This window comes from Molossus molossus, unplaced genomic scaffold (genome assembly GCF_014108415.1).
Source record: "Molossus molossus isolate mMolMol1 unplaced genomic scaffold, mMolMol1.p scaffold_m16_p_9, whole genome shotgun sequence".
In the NCBI taxonomy this organism is placed as follows: domain Eukaryota; kingdom Metazoa; phylum Chordata; class Mammalia; order Chiroptera; family Molossidae; genus Molossus; species Molossus molossus.
The window spans coordinates 96,432,817-96,439,012 of NW_023425403.1; the positions used below are offsets into that span (position 1 = coordinate 96,432,817).

The following is a 6,196-nucleotide window of genomic DNA, read 5'->3' on the forward strand; positions in this document are numbered from 1 at the left end:
GGTCTTTATTATATTGAGGTATGTTACCTCTATTCCCACTTTGCTGAGAGTTTTTATCATAAATGATTGCTGAATTTTGTCAAATGCATTTTTCATTTATTGATATGATCACATAATTTTTAGCCTTCCTTTTTATGAGATTAAATTTTATGTACAACTAGTAATTGTTGTACATTTTCAAGCAATAGTAAAGTGTTCAACATGAGAAAACAGCTCGTGATACATTCGTGATTCAGTGCAGGTGTTAATGGGATGGGAAGCTACCAGTCACACCAAGGAAGAGATAGAGCCTTCCAAAAGACTGTGTCCCTGCAGAATCCAAGCTGAATGAGAGGGAGGCAAAGTCATCAAACCAAACCTGTCCTGAAAATTGCCCCAGGAGGGACAGTTGTCGTTCTTCTTCACAAGCACAAGCCCGTGAAGCAGGGTCTTCTCTTTGGAGTGAAGCAGGTACACCTCTAGTTCTCCTCCCAAGAAGTCCATGCTATCTCAATAGCTTGTTAAGTCTTTAAACTTCTTGTTTCTCCTCAGAGCAGCTGCATCAAGGTTTTGGATCTTGGTGGCCAATTGTATATTCATCTATTTTAACCTGAACAGTTGCTGTTCTGGATATGTTTTAACCAAGATAATTATCCCTTTGATAATCTGAACCACCTGCCACAGCCAAAGCAGAATCAGCAGGCCAACAGTCTCAAATTCATGCTCCTGGAACAGAAGGACAATGTCGAGGACAAATGAAACCATGATGACGATGGAGCCTAGGATTTTAAATCTGTGGTGGAAGAACTCCAAGGGGAAAACAAATACTTTAAAGAAAACCTCCAAAATAAAGAAGGTCAAGATGGTAGTGCTCTTGTAGTGGAATACCCTGGGGTCATAGTTATTCTTATCAGGCTGGATGATCTTCAGGTCCAGAATGATCTTGGCCAGCACCAAGAGGGCATCAAGACAGCCAGGCAAATGATGATGACCAGAAACCTGTGGGAGCTAAAGAGCTTTTAACATGGTCCAGAAGTCTAGGGGAGCCCTGGGTGTGGAGGCGGGGGCCATAGTTGGGTCAGAAGCTCTGCCTTCCTTGCCCAAGAGGGTGTGGCTCCTCCTCTTCCTCCTCCTCTTCATTCTCCCATTTCTTGTAGCTTATGTTCCAGGCATGGTAATCATCCCCAATGATGGTGAAGTGCATCAGGAACTTGCTCATCCTCTTGGCAGTAGCCACCTTGGCCATGCAGGTGACTGTCTTTTTATCTCAAGTAGCCATTTTCCTGTCATCTCCAGATCTGGGTTAAGTTCTGGCTTTGCTCCTTTTTGATGTAAGTCAAGTGGCTTGGCCAATTTGAGTCTTGGTTTCTTCACCTGTAAGAGGGAAACAAGAATGGTACTTCCTCATCTGTTATGGCTGCCTGGCATGTCTTTTTACTTTATTTTTTATTAAGTCACAGAAACTTTTATTGGAAACACAAGCTGCAGCAAAGTGACACTCAGTGCACACTGCTCAATGGGCAAGGTGGAGGGTAAAGGTGGACATCAAAAGCCTGCCCAAAACCAGGACAGATGACCATAGTGGCCTGCTTGCTGGTCTTGGGCCCTTTGGGCTGGAGTGTACAGGCCTAGGTCTGATCCTAAACAAAATACAAAATAAAATCTGTGTTTCAGCTGTCCCTGCCTGTGTCAATTAATCTGGGCAGAGCAGTGGATCTTCCCACCAGGCCCTGTGCTGTCTGTCCAATCCAGCCACAATGTGGGCATCAGAACTGTGTGGGTAAGTAGCCATCCATAGGCTGGAACCAAAGGGCTAAGTGGGCAGCCCTGGAGCTGTGGCAGCACCAGAGTCTAGCCAGCAGACTTGTGTATATTGTACCAGCCTTGCATCCTAGAAATAAATCCCACTTTATCATGATGTATGATCTTTTTAATGTATTGCTGAATTTGGTATGCTAATATTTGTTGAGGATTTTTGCATCTCTGTGCAACAGGGATACTGAGCTGTAACTTTATTTTTTATAATGTCTTTGCCTGATTTTGAAATCAGAGCAATGTTCACCTCCTAAAATAATCTTGGGAGTCTTCCCTATGTCTTGGATTTTTTAAAATAGTTTTAGTAGAAGTGTTAATTCTTCTTTGAATATTTGGTAAAATTCACCTGTGAAGCCATTCATTCAACTGGGACTTATGTTTGCTGGGAATTTTTTAAATTATTATTATTGATTCTATTTCATTGGTAGTAATCGGTCTTTTCAGATTTTTCTGTTTCTTTTTGATTCAGTCTTAGAATATTGTGTGTATCTAGGATTTATTCATTTCTTCCATATTGTTTAATTTGTTGGCATATAGTTATGCATAATATTTGCTTATAATTCTTTATACTTATGTGCTGTCAGTTGTCACTTCTTTTTTATTTTCAATTTTATTTACTTGAGTGGTCTCTCTTTTTATCTTGATGAGTCTAGATAAGGGTTTATCAATCTTGTTTATCTTTTCAAAGAAACAGTTCTTGGTTTAATTGATCTTTTGTATTTTTTTAGATGATTTCATTTATTTCTGCTTTGATCTTGATTATTTCCTTCCTTCTACACACTTTTAGCTTTGTTGTTCTTTTTCTGGTTTCTTTAGGGGTAAGGTTAAATCATTTCTTTGAGATTTTTCTTATTTATTGAGGTAGGTTTTCATTGCTATGAATTTTCCTCTTAGAACTGCTTTTGCTGTGACCCATAAATTTGGGGCTGTTGTGTTTTTATTTTCATTTCTCTCAAGCTCTATTTTAATTTTGTCTTTGATCTCATTGTTTACCCAGTCATTGTTTAGTATCATGCTATTTAGCCTCCATGTGTTTGTGTGTTTTCCAGTTTTCTTCTTGTAATTGATTTCTGGTTTCATATCATTGTTGGGGGAGAAGATGCTTGATATGATTTCAGTCTTCTTAAACTTATTGAGATTTGTTTTGTGGTCTAACAGGAAAATGTTTAATGTGCACTTTAAAAGAATGATTATTATACTGCTTTGGGGTGAACTGTTCAAATAATATCAATTATATCCATCTGATCTAGTGTGTCATTTAAAGCCACTGTTTTCTTCTTGATTTTCTATCTGGAAGATCTATCCATTGATGGCAATGAGGTATTAAATTCTTCTACTATGACTGTATTACTGTAAATCTCTCTATATCCATCAATATTTGCTTTATATACAGGGTAGGGCAAAAGTAGATTTACAGTTGTGAGTATCCAAACACAGAGTTTATTGTTGTATCATTATTTATTAATTAGTGTATCATTTTCCATATGAACTACTGTAAACATACCTTTGCCCCAACCTATATTTAGAGGCTCCTATGTTGGGTGCATAAATGTTTACAAGGGTTACATCCTCTTTTGGATTTATCCCTTTATCATTATGTAATGCTCTTGTTTGTCTCTTATAGTGTTGGTTTTTTTCTGATATAAGTATTGCTACTTGAGCTTTTTAAAAATTTGCATTTGTATAAAACATCTTTTTTTTGTTAGTTTACTTTCAGTATGTGTGTCTCGATCTGAAGTGGGTCTCTTGTAGACAGCATATATCCTCACCTGAGGACATTTTTTTTTTTTTTATATTTTGTTCAGATAGAGTGGGAGGGAGAGAGAAAGAAAGAAATATCGACATGAAAGAGACACACTGAGTGGTTGCCACCCACACGACCCAACCAGGGCCGGGGACAAACTGCAACTGAGGTACATGCCCTTAGCGGGAGCCGAACCCGGGTCTCTCCAGACCGCAGGCCGACGCTCTAACTGCTGAGCCAAACCAGCCAGGGCATAGACAGCATATAAATGAGACTTGTTTTCTTACTCATTCAGCTACTCTATGTCATTTGATTGGGGTATTTATGCCATTTACATTTAAAGAGATTATTAATAGGTATGCAGTTATTGCCACATATTTATTATTCATATTTATGTTCCACCACCACCCCCTCACCCCCACTCCCATCTTCTTAAAGAAGTCCCTTTAATATTTCTTGTAATACTGGTTTGGTGGTCTTGAGCTCCTTAGATTTTTCTTCTCTGGAAAGCTCTTTATTTTTCTTTTAATTTTAAATGATAGCCTTGCTGCTTTTAGATTCTCTCGTTGTCTTTGGCATTTTAGTTATAATGTGTCTTGGTGTGGGCCTCTTTGGGTTCACCTTGTCTGGGACTCTCTGCACTTCCTGGACTGTCTAATTTCTTCACCAGATTAGGGAAATTTTCAGTCATTATTTCTTCAAATATTTTCTCAATCCCTTGCTCTCTCTCTTCTCCTTCTTACACCCTTGTGATGCAAATGTTATTATGCTTGGTATTGGCCCAGAGGTCCCTTAAACTATCCTCAGTTTATTTTTATTCATTTTTTTCTTTTTTCTGTTCTGAATGGGTGTTTTCTGCTACCTTCTCTTCTGAAGTATGTATTCAGTCCTCTGTTTCATCTAATCTGCTGTTGATTCCATCTAATATATTGTTCATTTCAGTTATTATATTCTTTATTTCTGACTGGTTCTTTTTTATGGTTTCCATGTCCTTTATGCTTACCATCTCTTTGTTGACATTCTTACTAAGTTCCTTGAGCATACTTATAATCAGTGTTTTGAACTCTGTACTTGGTAGCTTATTTGACTTTATTTCATTTAGATCTTTTGCTGGAGATTTCTTTTGTTCTTTCATTTGGGACAGGTTTCTTTGTTACCACATTTTGACTGCCTCTCTGTGTTTGTTTCTATGTATTAGGCAGATCTGTTACATTTCCTAGTCTTGGCAGGTTGACTTTATATATCAGGTGTCCTGTGTGAGTCTTCCTCACCTGGTGCTCCAGGAGTGTCTCTTGTGTGGGTTGTGTTGGCCCTCCTGTTGTAGTTGAGCCTTGATTGCTGTTGGCACATTAGTGGGTGGGATTGACCCTCAGTCATAATGGCTGTGAGACTTGGCCATGTCTATAAGGTACAAGCTACTGTGCAGGAAATGACCCCATGAAGTGGGATTCACCCCAGCAGTTTCTGATGCCTGCAGAGACCTCTCTTTTGGTTTGCTTCTTGGGGAGCTAATTGGCTAGAGTTCTAGTGTAGTCTGAATCCAGCCACCAAGTTTCTTTGTTCTGGTACCTCTTGGGATGGACTCTGGTACAGATCAATATCATATGCTGTGACCTGCCTGGGGCTGTCTATTAGGAGCTACAATGCAATTCACAGTTGGTAGCTGCCTGTGTTGGGCCTGGATGCTCATGGGAGGAGCTGTGCTGAGAACTACGGCTAGCTTCCACCAGTACCAGGCTTGGGGCTGGTCAGCAAAAGGCCCAAGATACCTGAACACCTGCTGCCACCTGTTGGCTGCCTGTAAGACTCAGTCACTTGAGCCTCGGGCCAAATTGAAGTTGTGTGAGGAAGGGCCTCAGGGAGTTATCAGGTGGGGAGCTAATGGAGTTCATCATGTTAATGCAGAGTCTGGCATGGCTGTGGAAGGGGTGGGGCTCAACACAGGGACAATTGCAACAATCACCTGCTGCTGGGAATAAAGATGCTGCTGCCATTTGTTGACCCCTCCTGATGTCGGCTTTGCATGCTTTCTTTACCCCTGGGTATCTCACCCCTGAAACCCTCCTTGAACCCCCAGTCTCTGACACTGCATATATTTTTGAGATTAAGAAATCTTATCACCAAGTCAACTTTTATTAACTTAATATAAATTAATAGAATAATTTGTGTTACGATGTTTGAAATCCTTTTAGAAAAACAAAGAATCCAATTTAAAAATGGGCAGAGGACCTGAATAGACACCTCTCCAAAGAGGACATACAAATGGCCAAGAGACATGAAAAATGCTCAATGTCACTAATCATCAGAGAGATGTAAATTAAAACAACTGTGAGGTATCGCCTCATACCTGCCAGAATGGCAGCCATCAGTAAATCATCAAACAACAAATGCTGGCGAGGGTGTGGAGAAAAGGGGACTCTAGTACACTGCTGGTGGGAATACAGACTGGTGCAGCCACTATAGAAAACAATATGGTGTTTCCTCAAAAAATTAAAAAGTGAACTGCCATTTGACCCAGTGATCTCACTTCTAGGAATGTATCCTAAGAAACCTGAAACACCAATCAAAAAATATTTATATACCCTTATGTTCATAGCAGCACTATTCACAATTGCTAAGATCTGGAAACAGCTCAAGTGTCCATCAATAGATGAGTGG

The 6,196-nt window shown here is 39.7% G+C and overlaps 1 pseudogene; it reads right to left on the reverse strand.

Annotated features, from left to right (window-relative positions):
- Positions 1–244: 244 nt before the first annotated feature.
- LOC118622456 lies at positions 245–1,258 on the reverse strand (annotated as a pseudogene).
- Between the last annotated feature and the right edge of the window lie 4,938 nt (positions 1,259–6,196).